The 15,490-nt window shown below is 41.7% G+C and overlaps 1 protein-coding gene across 9 annotated transcripts in view; it reads left to right on the top strand.

The window, feature by feature from the left end:
- LOC124123712 (diacylglycerol kinase delta-like) overlaps positions 1 to 15,490 on the top strand; it is a 195,698-nt gene that overhangs the window by 108,961 nt on the left and 71,247 nt on the right. Inside the window, exon 1 of one of the 9 annotated variants that reach the window (XM_046486892.2) lies at positions 12,112 to 12,235. The exons of the other annotated variants lie outside the window; for them this stretch is intronic. The gene's annotated coding sequence lies outside the window, so the exon portion shown is untranslated. Of the gene's footprint in view, positions 1 to 12,111; positions 12,236 to 15,490 lie in introns of those variants that run through there. 9 annotated transcript variants of the gene reach the window in all.

The raw sequence follows: 15,490 nt of genomic DNA, 5'->3' as shown, positions 1-15,490 counted from the left end.
TTAGTGTAATATTAACTGGTATTACCGGCCACGCTGGCAGGCATCGTATTGCTGCGCTAATATATTCGGATTGTATCAAACCTGTCATAGTCTAATCTTCCTGTTCTGGTGACGTGAAATCCAGTGCAAATCTCGTGCACTCAAGAAAGGATGCTCTGGACCCATTGTCAGGTATTGATTAGAAACCGTGTGGCTGGAAGCTCACCATTCTGAGACAAGTCTGTCCGTCAGCGCTGGGATGCAATGGTAATGGCTGGGTACCAATTTAGCAAGACTTGAACCTGTCGTAAAGGTATGTGTAATTTGATTGGTTCAAATGGGATCTTTGGAAGTGGTTTTGTCACCTTGGTTAAATGTGTTGTTTTGTTGTTTTGGCGCTGCAACAACGGTTGTTACTATTCTCATACCAGGGTTTGGTGACATCTAATTTACTGTGGTTCCTGGGCAGGGTTTAGTGTGGACTGATTGTGAGGGATGTTTTAGTGTATTCAATGTTATTAGTTCTGTTGAAAGTGAGAATTGATTTTTGGGAAGGGATTATTTCAGAAGTTTATTTTAGAATATGTGTGCTTCAATTGGAAAATATCCTTTGATGAAATTGGAAGAAAATGTTGAGTTCTGTAAGTTTATATTTTTTATGCAGCTTTCTGTATTATGTGATGTACTTTGTGCAATCAGCGTTGGAATCTAGTAGAGGATAGTTCGAAGCAAATCTATGTTATCATTCCTTAGATCCTTTGTTCAGAGGATTGACTGCCTCCGTGGCTAAGTGGTTCAGCGTCCGCCCGGAGAGCAGGAGGCCCAGGGTTCGATTCCCGGCCGTATCATACCAAAAGATGTTAAAAGATGGTACTTGTTGTTACCCTGCTGGGCGCTCAGCATGGAGGGGCTAAAGCAAGGACTGGTCAACTGTGTCTGAGTGGGGTATTTTTGTTAAACTGCATCATGGTATCTTTGAGGGCTAGCACTATAAATCAGCATTAGTCCGGACAAGTACAAGCAGTGTACGTTGCTAATAAGTGCAATAATCTTGGACGCAACGTTAAACCCTATTTCACGCACCTGTTCAGAGGATCATCACTGGAGTGGACTGTTTCATGAAATACAGATAGCAATGATTGAAGTCACCCGATGATGCATGATAATGTCGGAGATGTTACAGCTGTATCATGGTTGACTTGCTCTGCTCCCCGACCAACGGACCCCCGAGTGTGGGCATGGGTGGGCCACTCATCCAGGAAATCCCAGAAACATGAGCAATCCTGATCACCCCAAGATGTGACTGGAACTCTGTTCACAGTGGCGGTGGGGCGGTTGGGTAGCCTAGTAGTTAAAGCGTTTGCTCGTCACGCCAAAGACCCGGGTTTGATTCCCGACATGGGTACAATGTGTGAAGCCCGTTTCTGGTGTCACCCGCCGTGATATTGCTGGAATATTGCTAAAAGCGACGGAAAACCATACTCACTCACTGACTCACAGTGGCAGTAAACCTCACGCACTCTTGATGAAATGGTATCTGGTACAAGATGGGTATTAGTGTTATCAAAGACAATCTTTAATGAAACAAACATTGATAATATGACGGAAATAATGTTCAAAGCACTGTCAGTCCAACTCACTCACTCATACTGGCTGCAGCTCTACTGTTGGTGAATGGCATCACTCCATGTAGTCAGTGAGACCTTGGCTTCAAGAAGTGACCCCACCCTCTCTCTGATCAGATGAGGGACCCTGCATTTTAGAACATTAACCCCTGCTAAGCAAGGGACCAGTTGGATGTTTCACTCTTCTCGGTATGATCAGATATTGACATTTCCATTATTTTCACAAGCTAATGAAAATTGGTAGTTGATTCAGCTTGGTGTTTGAACAGTCAGGTCATCTTGTGTCAGGAGATTGATGCTAGACACTAATGTGAGTTTGTTCAGTGGACGCTAATGTGAGTTTATTTAGAGGGACAGTGTTATGAGTTCGTTTAGAGGAACACTATCGTGAGTTTGTGTAGAGGGACACTGTCCTGAGTTTGTGTAGAGGGACACTGTCATAAGTTTGTGTAGAGGGACACTGTCCTGAGTTTGTGTAGAGGGACACTGTCATAAGTTTGTGTAGAGGAACACTGTCATGAGTTTGTGTAGCGGGACACTGTCATAAGTTTGTGTAGAGGGACACTGTCCTGAGTTTGTGTAGAGGGACACTGTCCTGAGTTTGTGTAGAGGGACACTGTCCTGAGTTTGTGTAGAGGGACACTGTCCTGAGTTTGTGTAGAGGAACACTGTCATGAGTTTGTGTAGCGGGACACTGTCCTGAGTTTGTGTAGAGGGACACTGTCCTGAGTTTGTGTAGAGGGACACTGTCATGAGTTTGTGTAGAGGGACACTGTCATGAGTTTTTGTAGCGGGACACTGTCATAAGTTTGTGTAGAGGGACACTGTCATGAGTTTGTGTAGAGGGACACTGTCATAAGTTTGTGTAGAGGGACACTGTCATGAGTTTGTGTAGAGGGACACTGTCATAAGTTTGTGTAGAGGGACACTGTCATAAGTTTGTGTAGAGGAACACTGTCATAAGTTTGTGTAGAGGGACACTGTCATAAGTTTGTGTAGAGGGACACTGTCATAAGTTTGTGTAGAGGGACACTGTCATAAGTTTGTGTAGAGGAACACTATCGTGAGTTTGTGTAGAGGAACACTATCGTGAGTTTGTGTAGAGGGACACTGTCATGAGTTTGTGTAGAGGGACACTGTCATGAGTTTGTGTAGCAGGACACTGTCCTGAGTTTGTGTAGAGGCACACTGTCATAAGTTTGTGTAGAGGGACACTCTCCTGAGTTTGTGTAGAGGAACACTGTCATAAGTTTGTGTAGAGGGACACTGTCATGAGTTTGTGTAGAGGAACACTGTCCTGAGTTTGTGTAGAGGAACACTGTCCTGAGTTTGTGTAGAGGGACACTGTCCTGAGTTTGTGTAGCAGGACACTGTCCTGAGTTTGTGTAGCAGGACACTGTCATGAGTTTGTGTAGAGGAACACTGTCCTGAGTTTGTGTAGCGGGACACTGTCCTGAGTTTGTGTAGAGGGACACTGTCATAAGTTTGTGTAGAGGGACACTGTCATAAGTTTGTGTAGAGGAACACTGTCCTGAGTTTGTGTAGAGGAACACTGTCATAAGTTTGTGTAGCGGGACACTGTCCTGAGTTTGTGTAGCGGGACACTGTCCTGAGTTTGTGTAGAGGGACACTGTCCTGAGTTTGTCTTGAGGGACACTGTCATAAGTTTGTGTAGCGGGACACTGTCATAAGTTTGTGTAGAGGAACACTGTCATGAGTTTGTCTGGAGGGACACTGTCCTGAGTTTGTCTGGAGGGACACATGTACACTGACCGATACACTGACCACTGAAAGCCGAGGCAACCAGGAAGGGTCATATATTTATTAACCTTTCAGGTGAAGGCTCCGTCAGCCATTTTCTCCAGTAATGACTTGACAGCTTGATGTTCACATTGAAATAGCTTGCTAATGACATGTCCATAATTTGTACATGTCACAGAGGCATGGTAGATTGTGTCCTTTTCTCTTGCTCTTTACTGGATAGAACATTAAGTGTTCCGTGGACCCTCATTAGTCCAAAGCCCATTAGTCTGGAAACCCCAGCTTCGGGTTGATTATTATTTGAGAACATTGATATATGATTAAAGACATAGAGATTTTTATGTCAAGTGTGTCTCCGTATTGTTGATCTCATATATTAGAAATATGAATTTTGTTGTACAAGTCATTGACAATCTCTTTATCATATAATGTCATTCTTAGAAAAATTGAAGTTCAAGTATTTTGATTCATTAAGGTACTTTATGAAACCATATAGGTGTACAATGCTTGAGTGAATAGCTCCATTCATATAAGTGATGCCAAATTGTTTGCAGCCATGCTTGTTTATAAGCACTCCCACGTAGAGAAACTTCTGTCTTAAGTTCTTGGGGATGTTATGCAATAAGCTCGTCCAACGAGTAGGCAGCTCATCTATGTATGGGCTTAATATTGAAATTAGTTCCTGCTAAGTGACCTCATTTGCCTATTTATCTGATTGTGATACCAAGTTTTTTTAATTGGTTTTAAAAAAATTGTAAAAATCAATTTGTTGAAAAACGTGTACCTTTAGTAGTTTACTTGTCAATTACGTGTACTTTTCTTGTAAGGGGGGTCAGGTAGCCCAGTGGTTAAAGCGTTCGCTTGTCACACCGACGACCCAGGGTCGATTCTCGACATGGGTACAATGTGTCAAGCCCATTTCTGGTGTCCCCTGCTGTGATATTGCTGGAATATTGCTGAAAGCGGTGTAAGACCATACTCACTCACTCACTACCTTTCTTGTATGTCATCATGACATTCTGTCTGGAAGTACGTTGTAGGGAGTTCATAATTATTCCCTGCAACTCATTTTGCTGTTTTTTCAAGATGGACTCAGCCCTCAGTGCCTCCCTCTGTCCATTCATGCCAGATTTTGTTTTCATAGTTTTGGATTTTTGAAAAACTTAGGTTTCGAGTTTCCATGGCAACAATTTTGACTTCAACTTTAACAAAAAAAAATGGTGGTAGTCCTCGTTTTCAGAGCAGATGTTGATAAACATTTGACAAGCAATCAATATAAATACAAGTATTTACCATTGCAGGGAATCGTGATGAGTTGGTTCTGTTGTTGATGTTATATTAAAAAATATTTGGTAGTTTCAGATAAATGGTAGCTGTTGAACAAGAATGTGAAAATCTGTGAACAGTATTCCGACATGCTACTAAATATAGCAATGATGTCGCTTGCAATGCTGGATAGTGATATGAATTTGAAACAAAAGAATTGAACAAACTTCACTGGGTTTGCTTGGGCCAGTACTGACAAATAAATATAATTACTGAAGATTTCAGAAGCTGTAGTATCAGTGAAGACCTAGTTGGTTTCCTTATTCTTACAATGTGATGTTTCAGTGCAGGTGCTGTTACCTGTCTCCAGCAAGTGCTGGCATCTGGACTGAACTGTTGCATTGAAGGAATAAAGACCTTGAAATCCACGTCAACTCTGTCTTCATTGTGGTTAATTTTGGATCATGTTAGACTTACATGGGCAGTAATATTTGGGTACATCAAATCAATCACGCCACATGATTGTGGCTGAAAGTTTGAAAATGAAGAATCCACAGTTTCAATATTCTGATATTTTTGTCTCATGTGTTGTGCTTTTAGAGAGTTCATGACGACCAGCATGCATTGGGTGTGTTTCAGAAAGGTCATGTTGACCAGCATGCATTGGGTGTGTTTCAGAAAGGTCATGTTGACCAGCATGCATTGGGTGTGTTTCAGAAAGGTCATGTTGACCAGCATGCATTGGGTGTGTTTCAGAAAGGTCATGTTGACCAGCATGCATTGGGTGTGTTTCAGAAAGGTCATGTTGACCTGCTTGTGTTGGGTGTTTCAGAAAGGTCATGTTGACCTGCTTGTGTTGGGTGTTTCAGAAAGGACATGTTGACCTGCTTGTGTTGGGTGTTTCAGAAAGGACATGTTGACCTGCTTGTGTTGGGTGTTTCAGAAAGGACATGTTGACCTGCTTGTGTATGGTGTTTCAGAAAGATCATGTTGACCTGCTTGTGTTGGGTGTTTCAGAAAGGTCATGTTGACCTGCTTGTGTTGGGTGTTTCAGAAAGGACATGTTGACCTGCTTGTGTTGGGTGTTTCGGAAAGGTCATGTTGACCTGCTTGTGTTGGGTGTGTTTCAGAAAGGACATGTTGACCTGCTTGTGTTGGGTGTTTCAGAAAGGACATGTTGACCTGCTTGTGTTGGGTGTTTCAGAAAGGACATGTTGACCTGCTTGTGTTGGGTGTTTCAGAAAGGACATGTTGACCTGCTTGTGTTGGGTGTTTCAGAAAGGACATGTTGACCTGCTTGTGTTGGGTGTTTCAGAAAGGACATGTTGACCTGCTTGTGTTGGGTATTTCAGAAAGTTCATGTTGACCTGCTTGTGTTGGGTGTTTCAGAAAGGACATGTTGACCTGCTTGTGTTGGGTGTGTTTCAGAAAGGACATGTTGACCTGCTTGTGTTGGGTGTTTCAGAAAGGACATGTTGACCTGCTTGTGTTTTTGTGAGAGGGTTACTTAAGGTTGTTCAGGTGAGGGTTGTGATGGACATTTTATTATTATAAATGGGCAGGTGGTTTATAGTTATACCAGGAAATTCTGTCCTTCCGTCTGTCCTTCCGTGGACATTTTTTGTGTGCGACCAATAACTTGAAAATTACTATATACTGTATATTGCTTCTATTCTGTTCCCCCCCTCCCCCTCCTCTGTCAGAACCTTAAAGATCAATGCTAATTTTTATAGTCTGTCTATAAAGCGAATCAGAATTAACCACATCAAGTGCAAACACAATCCCTACAATTTTTTTCCGGATATGTCGCAATCATGAAATCTTTATTTTGACATAATTATAATAGTAAAAAAATAACAATTATGACTTTTAATGAGTCAAAGTATGGTATTTAAGATATATATATATATATTCATATATATCCATTTTCTGTCCACTCACGTTTGTTTCAAAGCATCCGTAAATATCAGTAATCTGGCCGTGGTTGCTGTAAATAACGGTGAGTTGTGTGATCTACTGATCACTTCACACATGATTTGCCAAAATGAATGTAAACAATATTGAATGAAATTTTGAATACAATTAATAAGATAGATAAAATAGATTACAAACATAAGTCCAGATATACAATGAACACTATTTATAGCCAGATTAATGATCTGTTCACATGGTATTGCCGGAGTTATGTGCGCACGGTAATGTCTTTGTGTTGGGGGGAAAAAACATAAAGACTCTCCCACACTGTATTGGGAGGCCCCCCTTGAAAGCCCCCTAATTCTAGGTATGAAAAACTTGCCTTCACACAGTGATACATGGTAGATCTTTTTCAGATTTTGGGAACGCTTTCTATACCAATCAATAGGAGAGGTGCAGTGCAAAGTTTGATTTCGATAAGTTGGGTTTCTGAGAATATATTGCTCTTTTCATGTTTTGAACTTAGAAATATGTTGGAAGTAGAGGTCGACTTTTTGCCTTGTTGACAACATCTGTTGAAGTACAGCATTGCCAGTCTGTATCTACACAACAGTGTGGCCAGCATGGATCGGGCAGCTGAAGTGACGAAGTAACCCATCCTCTTTGTTAGCTTCACGAGACACTCCAAACTTACTTCTAATTTCTGGATTTGATCAATGAGTGTTCTCTACTTAGACATGAATCATTTATCCAAATATAACACCAAGTGCATATTATAAAAAAAACCATCCATCATCTTTGGGGAATATTTTTAAGAATATCTGACAAAAATGAGAGAAATGAAGCCTATAGCACCACACATGGAGAATACGATCATTGATTTGGGAAGATAAGCTCATGAGTGGGAAAAGAAAGGACATCTCACATGAAAATCTCTCCCTGCGGACTTGGAGAAGACAAAATGGGGATGTCGCAGTCTTTGTCACTTCATGTCCATCATCCAACCGGCTTGTATCAGGGAAATTAGCCAGCATATGGGGCCAGCAAGCCGGCGACTCCTCCCAGCGTCATTCTGGCCAAGCCAAATGAAGCTGATATAAGCTTGATGTAATTAGCTCTACAGAGTGTGGATTGGTGCGGGATATTTTTACATTAAAATTATAAATTTTTTTGTGCAGAATTATTTTCTTTACTGGAATTACTCTGCATTTTCAGCTAAGAGGTGTCAGTTTTGTGTCTTGAGTTCAAAATAGGATTAGGGGATGTTTTATTTTCTGTTTCAAAATTGATCAGTTTTCTTTGTTCTGAAAATCATTTGATACGAGCTACCGTACTGGTACTTTAAGATGAGCTCCACCATCTTGCGCTTGCTGGATACCTGAGACAAGCGAGTTGAGTCAGTTCCACTTACAAGGTACCCGAGACCAGCTTAGTTGAGTCAGTTCCACTTGCTGGGTACCCGAGACCAGCTTAGTGGAGTCAGTTCCACTTGCTGGGTACCCGAGACCAGCTTAGTTGAGTCAGTTCCACTTGCTGGGTACCCGAGACCAGCTTAGTTGAGTCAGTTCCACTTGCTAGGTACCCGAGTCCAGCTTAGTTGAGTCAGTTCCACTTGCTGGGTACCCGAGACCAGCTTAGTGGAGTCAGTTCCACTTGCTAGGTACCCGAGACCAGCTTAATTGAGTCAGTTCCACTTGCTGGGTACCAGAGACCAGCTTAATTGAGTCAGTTCCACTTGCTAGGTACCCGAGACCAGCTTAGTTGAGTCAGTTCCACTTGCTAGGTACCCGAGACCAGCTTAGTTGAGTCAGTTCACTTGCTAGGTACCCGAGACCAGCTTAGTGGAGTCAGTTCCACTTGCTAGGTACCCGAGACCAGCTTAGTTGAGTCAGTTCCACTTGCTAGGTACCCGAGACCAGCTTAGTTGAGTCAGTTCCACTTGCTTGGTACCCGAGACCAGCTTAGTTGAGTCAGTTCCACTTGCTAGGTACCCGAGACCAGCTTAGTTGAGTCAGTTCCACTTGCTGGGTACCCGAGACCAGCTTATTTGAGTCAGTTCCACTTGCTTGGTACCCGAGACCAGCTTAGTTGAGTCAGTTCCACTTGCTGGGTACTGAGACCAGCTTAATTGAGTCAGTTCCACTTGCTAGGTACCCGAGACCAGCTTAATTGAGTCAGTTCCACTTGCTGGGTACTGAGACCAGCTTAGTTGAGTCAGTTCCACTTGCTGGGTACTGAGACCAGCTTAGTTGAGTCAGTTCCACTTGCTAGGTACACGAGACCAGCTTAGTTGAGTCAGTTCCACTAACCAGATACCTTGGGTAGTTGAGAAAATTTCACTATATAAGTATCTTGGGACAAGAGTAGTTGGGGAAATTTAACTATACAAATATCCTGGGACAAGGGTAGTTGGGGAAATTTCACTATACAAGTATCTTGGGACAAGGGTAATAGGGGAAATGTCACTATACAAGTATCTTGGGACAAGGGTAGTAGGGGAAATGTCACTATACAAGTATCTTGGGACAAGGGTAGTAGGGGAAATTTCACTATACAAGTATCTTGGGACAAGGGTAGTAGGGGAAATGTCACTATACAAGTATCTTGGGACAAGGGTAGTTGGGGAAATTTCACTATACAAGTATCTTGGGACAAGGGTAGTTGGGGAAATTTCACTATACAAGTATCTTGGGACAAGGGTAGTTTGACAATTTCTTTTCAGTTAAACACTTTATCATCAAGGATCACATCAGAACAGATGTTATTCTGCAGATCCTATTGTTACAAGGAGGAAATGTTTCAGAGTCATTGTTTGTTGTCTTGTAAATCACTGTCAGTGGAATGTTTTGATGGAAGAACGTTTTAATTTCAACACCCACCTATATAATATTGCATCTCTATCAGAGGCATGTAGAATTTTAAAGAAAGGTGATTCCATAGAAATATATACAGAATAACATTTTTACACGTTGATTTGAATCTCAAATTGATAATTCTATATATTTGACTACTTTCATGATCTCACCATACCATGGGTCAAAGCAACGCACACATTTAGCGGTGTCATAGATGTTCAGGATGTGATTCATTATGATATCTACGAATGGAATATAGCAGTTAGAGAATGTAAATTTCTCCATGACGTGATATGTACAAGTGACATATGTCAATTTCACCATGGTGTTATATGTGTGTGTAACATGTCAATTTCACCATGGTGTTGTATGTGAGCAACATGTCAATTTCACCATAGTGTTATATGCATGTAACATGTCAATTTCACCATGGTGTTATATGTGTGCAACATGTCAATTTCACCATGGTGTTATATGCGTGTAACATGTCAATTTCACCATGGTGTTATAGGCTTGTAACATGTCAATTTCACCATGGTGTTATAGGCGTGTAACATGTCAATTTCACCATGGTGTTATAGGCGTGTAACATGTCAATTTCACCATGGTGTTATATGCGTGTAACATGTCAATTTCACCATGGTGTTATATGCGTGTAACATGTCAATTTCACCATGGTGTTATATGCGTGTAACATGTCAATTTCACCATGGTGTTATATGTGTGCAACATGTCAATTTCACCATGGTGTTGTATGTGTGTAACTTGTCAATTTCACCATGGTGTTGTATGTACATAACATGTCAATTTCACCATGGTGTTATATGCATGTAACATGTAAATTTCACCATGGTGTTGTATGTACATAACATGTCAATTTCACCATGGTGTTATATGCGTGTAACATGTCAATTTCACCATGGTGTTATATGTGTGTAACATGTCAATTTCACCATCGTGTTATATGTGTGTAACATGTCAATTTCACCATGGTGTTATATGTGTGCAACATGTCAATTTCACCATGGTGTTATATGCATGTAACATGTCAATTTCACCATGGTGTTGTATGTACATAACATGTCAATTTCACCATGGTGTTATAGGCGTGTAACATGTCAATTTCACCATGGTGTTATAGGCGTGTAACATGTCAATTTCACCATGGTGTTATATGTGTGCAACATGTCAATTTCACCATCGTGTTATATGTGTGTAACATGTCAATTTCACCATGGTGTTATATGTGTGCAACATGTCAATTTCACCATGGTGTTATATGCATGTAACATGTCAATTTCACCATGGTGTTGTATGTACATAACATGTCAATTTCACCATGGTGTTATATGTGTGCAACATGTCAATTTCACCATGGTGTTATATGTACATAACATGTCAATTTCACCATGGTGTTATATGTGTGCAACATGTCAATTTCACCATGGTGTTATATGCGTGTAACATGTCAATTTCACCATGGTGTAATATGTGTGTAACATGTCAATTTCACCATGGTGTTGTATGTACATAACATGTCAATTTCACCATGGTGTTGTATGTACATAACATGTCAATTTCACCATGGTGTTATATGTGTGTGTAACATGTCAATTTCACCATGGTGTAATATGTGTGTAACATGTCAATTTCACCATGGTGTTATATGTGTGTAACATGTAAATTTCACCATGGTGTTGTATGTACATAACATGTCAATTTCACCATGGTGTTATATGTGTGTAACATGTCAATTTCACCATGGTGTTATATGTGTGTAACATGTCAATTTCACCATGGTGTTATATGTACATAACATGTCAATTTCACCATGGTGTTATATGTGTGCACCATGTCAATTTCACCATGGTGTTATATGTGTGCAACATGTCAATTTCACCATGGTGTTGTATGTACATAACATGTCAATTTCACCATGGTGTTATATGTGTGTGTAACATGTCAATTTCACCATGGTGTTATATGTGTGTAACATGTCAATTTCACCATGGTGTTATATGTGTGTAACATGTAAATTTCACCATGGTGTTATATGTACATAACATGTCAATTTCACCATGGTGTTATATGTGTGCACCATGTCAATTTCACCATGGTGTTATATGTGTGCAACATGTCAATTTCACCATGGTGTTGTATGTACATAACATGTCAATTTCACCATGGTGTTATATGTGTGTAACATGTCAATTTCACCATGGTGTTATATGTGTGTAACATGTCAATTTCACCATGGTGTTATATGTGTGTAACTTGTCAATTTCACCATGGCGTGTTATGGACAAGAAGCATGAAGATCATTATCTGGCAGATCAGCTCGCAGAAAAATGTCAACACACTCGGTTCCAACCCTCAGATCTAGTTCTTGAAGGTGCAGATTATTAACCAGAACTTATTTGAAGCCTTTGAAGGTATGCACAATCCCTCCACCATGCTGTCCGTCGCAGGCTCACAGTTTGCTATGGGATTAGCCCCAAGGGTTTGCTTAGCAGTTTCAGGCTAGGTACCGTGAGCAATTACAGATCTGTACCCACTGGGAAAATAAAGCTTTGATCCTTGCAGTAGTGGCATCGGCGCTTGTGGACATACTCGTTATTGTGGCTGCACGTGACATCGTCAACGGAGATATTAGATGATGATGGTGACCACAAATTGAGCGTGGATTTTCTGCCTGGGACGATGGTGGAGTAGAATGACAGGCTGGGCAGAGTTGTAGTCAGTGTGTTTACTCTGTGATGGTGTCGAGAACGGGTCTTGTGTTCGTGGAGGGAACAGGATGGGTTATACACATGTGTGGACCAGGCGTCTCTGAAGGTTTGTTTTGGTCATTCTTTGTGTCAGTTTGTACAAGAAGGTGGTGTTATGACCTTAAATGGTCTGATTTGTTTTGGGTGATTGTCTGCCTCTGTATCAGGAGATGATGTCTGATGACGCCACTTGTATTTGATGTCGCTTTGTATTTTATTATATCACCTTGTGTCTGACAATGATACTTGTGTCTGACAATGCCACTTGTGTCTGACAGTGATACTTGTGTCTGACAATGCCACATGTGTCTGACAATGCCACTTGTGTCTGACAGTGCCATATGTGTCTGACAATGCCACTTGTGTCTGACAATGCCACATGTGTCTGACAATGCCACTTGTGTCTGACAATGCCACATGTGTCTGACAATGCCACTTGTGTCTGACAATGCCATATGTGTCTGACAATGCCACTTGTGTCTGACAATGCCACTTGTGTCTGACAGTGCCATATGTGTCTGACAATGCCACTTGTGTCTGACAATGCCACTTGTGTCTGACAATGCCACTTGTGTCTGACAGTGCCACTTGTGTCTGACAATGATACTTGTATCTGACAATGCCACATGTGTCTGACAATGCCACATGTTTTTGACAATGCCACATGTGTCTGACAATGCCACTTGTGTCTGACAATGCCACTTGTGTCTGACAATGCCACATGTGTCTGACAATGCCACATGTTTTTGACAATGCCACATGTGTCTGACAATGCCACATGTCTGACAATGCCACTTGTGTCTGACAATGCCACATGTGTCTGACAATGCCACTTGTGTCTGACAATGATACTTGTATCTGACAATGCCACATGTGTCTGACAATGCCACATGTTTTTGACAATGCCACATGTGTGTGACAATGCCACTTGTGTCTGACAATGATACTTGTGTCTGACAATGCCACTTGTGTCTGACAATGATACTTGTGTCTGACAATGCCACATGTTTTTGACAATGCCACATGTGTCTGACAATGCCACATGTGTCTGACAATGCCACTTGTGTCTGACAATGATACTTGTGTCTGACAATGCCACATGTGTCTGACAATGCCACTTGTGTCTGACAGTGCCATTTGTGTCTGACAATGCCATATGTGTCTGACAATGCCACATGTGTCTGACAATGCCACTTGTGTCTGACAGTGCCATATGTGTCTGACAATGCCATATGTGTCTGACAATGCCACATGTGTCTGACAATGCCACTTGTGTCTGACAGTGCCATATGTGTCTGACAATGCCATATGTGTCTGACAATGCCACATGTGTCTGACAATGCCACTTGTGTCTGACAATGCCACTTGTGTCTGACAATGCCATATGCTTCTGACAATGCCACTTGTGTCAGACAATGCCATATGTGTCTGACAATGATACTTGTATCTGACAATGTCACATGTGTCTGACAATGCCACTTGTGTCTGACAATGCCATATGTGTCTGACAATGCCATATGTGTCTGACAATGCCACTTGTGCCTGACAATGCCACTTGTGTCTGACAATGCCACTTGTGTCTGACAGTGATACTTGTGTCTGACAGTGATACTTGTGTCTGACAATGCCACATGTGTCTGACAATGCCACATGTGTCTGACAATGCCACATGTGTCTGACAGTGATACTTGTGTCTGACAATGCCATATGTGTCTGACAATGATACTTGTGTCTTACAATGCCACATGTGCCTGACAATGCCACATGTGTCTGACAATGCCACTTGTGTCTGACAGTGATACTTGTGTCTGACAATGCCACATGTGTCTGACAATGCCACATGTGTCTGACAATGCCACTTGTGTCTGACAATGATACTTGTGTCTGACAATGATACTTGTGTCTGACAATGCCACATGTGTCTGACAGTGATACTTGTGTCTGACAGTGATACTTGTGTCTGACAATGCCATATGTGTCTGACAGTGCCACATGTGTCTGACAATGCCACTTGTGTCTGACAATGCCACTTGTGTCTGACAATGCCACTTGTGTCTGACAGTGCCCTTTGTGTCTGACAATGATACTTGTATCTGACAATGCCACATGTGTCTGGCAATGCCACATGTGTCTGACAATGCCACTTGTGTCTGACAATGCCACTTGTGTCTGACAATGCCACATGTGTCTGACAATGCCACTTGTGTCTGACAATGCCACTTGTGTCTGACAGTGATACTTGTGTCTGACAATGCAACATGTGTCTGACAATGCCACATGTGTCTGACAATGCCACTTGTGTCTGACAATGATACTTGTGTCTGACAATGCCACATGTGTCTGACAGTGATACTTGTGTCTGACAGTGATACTTGTGTCTGACAATGCCATATGTGTCAGACAATGCCACATGTGTCTGACAATGCCACATGTGTCTGACAGTGATACTTGTGTCTGACAATGCCATATGTGTCTGACAATGATACTTGTGTCTGACAATGCCACATGTGCCTGACAATGCCACATGAGTCTGACAATGCCACTTGTGTCTGACAGTGATACTTGTGTCTGACAATGCCACATGTGTCTGACAATGCCACATGTGTCTGACAATGCCACATGTGTCTGACAATGCCACTTGTGTCTGACAGTGATACTTGTGTCTGACAATGCCACATGTGTCTGACAATGCCACATGTGTCTGACAGTGATACTTGTGTCTGACAATGCCACTTGTATCTGACAATGCCACATGTGTCTGACAATGCCACATGTGTCTGACAATGATACTTGTGTCTGACAATGCCACTATGTATGTGGATACTCCCATCATTATCATGTAGGAATATTGATTTTGTCCCTCTATGGGTAATGAAACCATGCACTCACTCCCTCAACATATACTCAGCCACTTTGTAAATACTGCCTTTTGAAGAGTGATACACAATTAAAACATGAATTAATGCACGTGTCCGTGTACCATGTAGCATATTGTCAAGTGTAAATGGGCATCGATGCAGCAGTGAATTCAACTAAATCAGTATTTAAAACTTATCAGATACATCCGGACCTGTGTAGCGGAGTGTTCCTGTTGGTTGTAAGTTTGAATCCCAGAATGGCCTCGATCTGGAACCTTGGTCTGCCGGCACCAGTCTTGCCAAAATCTTTGAGTCTACGAGGCCGAACCTGTCTGCTCTCTTGATCTCATTTTCAGTAGATATAAGTGTTAATGTAAAGACTTGTATGAGCAATGCGTACTAGAACAATAGAACTCGTACTTACATGGAGGGTACGGACTCGTGGCTAAAGTTACAGACTGGTC

The sequence above is a fragment of the Haliotis rufescens genome, unplaced genomic scaffold (assembly GCF_023055435.1).
Source record: "Haliotis rufescens isolate VD_foot unplaced genomic scaffold, xgHalRufe1.0.p SCAF_25, whole genome shotgun sequence".
In the NCBI taxonomy this organism is placed as follows: Eukaryota; Metazoa; Mollusca; class Gastropoda; order Lepetellida; family Haliotidae; genus Haliotis; species Haliotis rufescens.
This window is presented reverse-complemented; position numbering and strand designations above follow the sequence as displayed.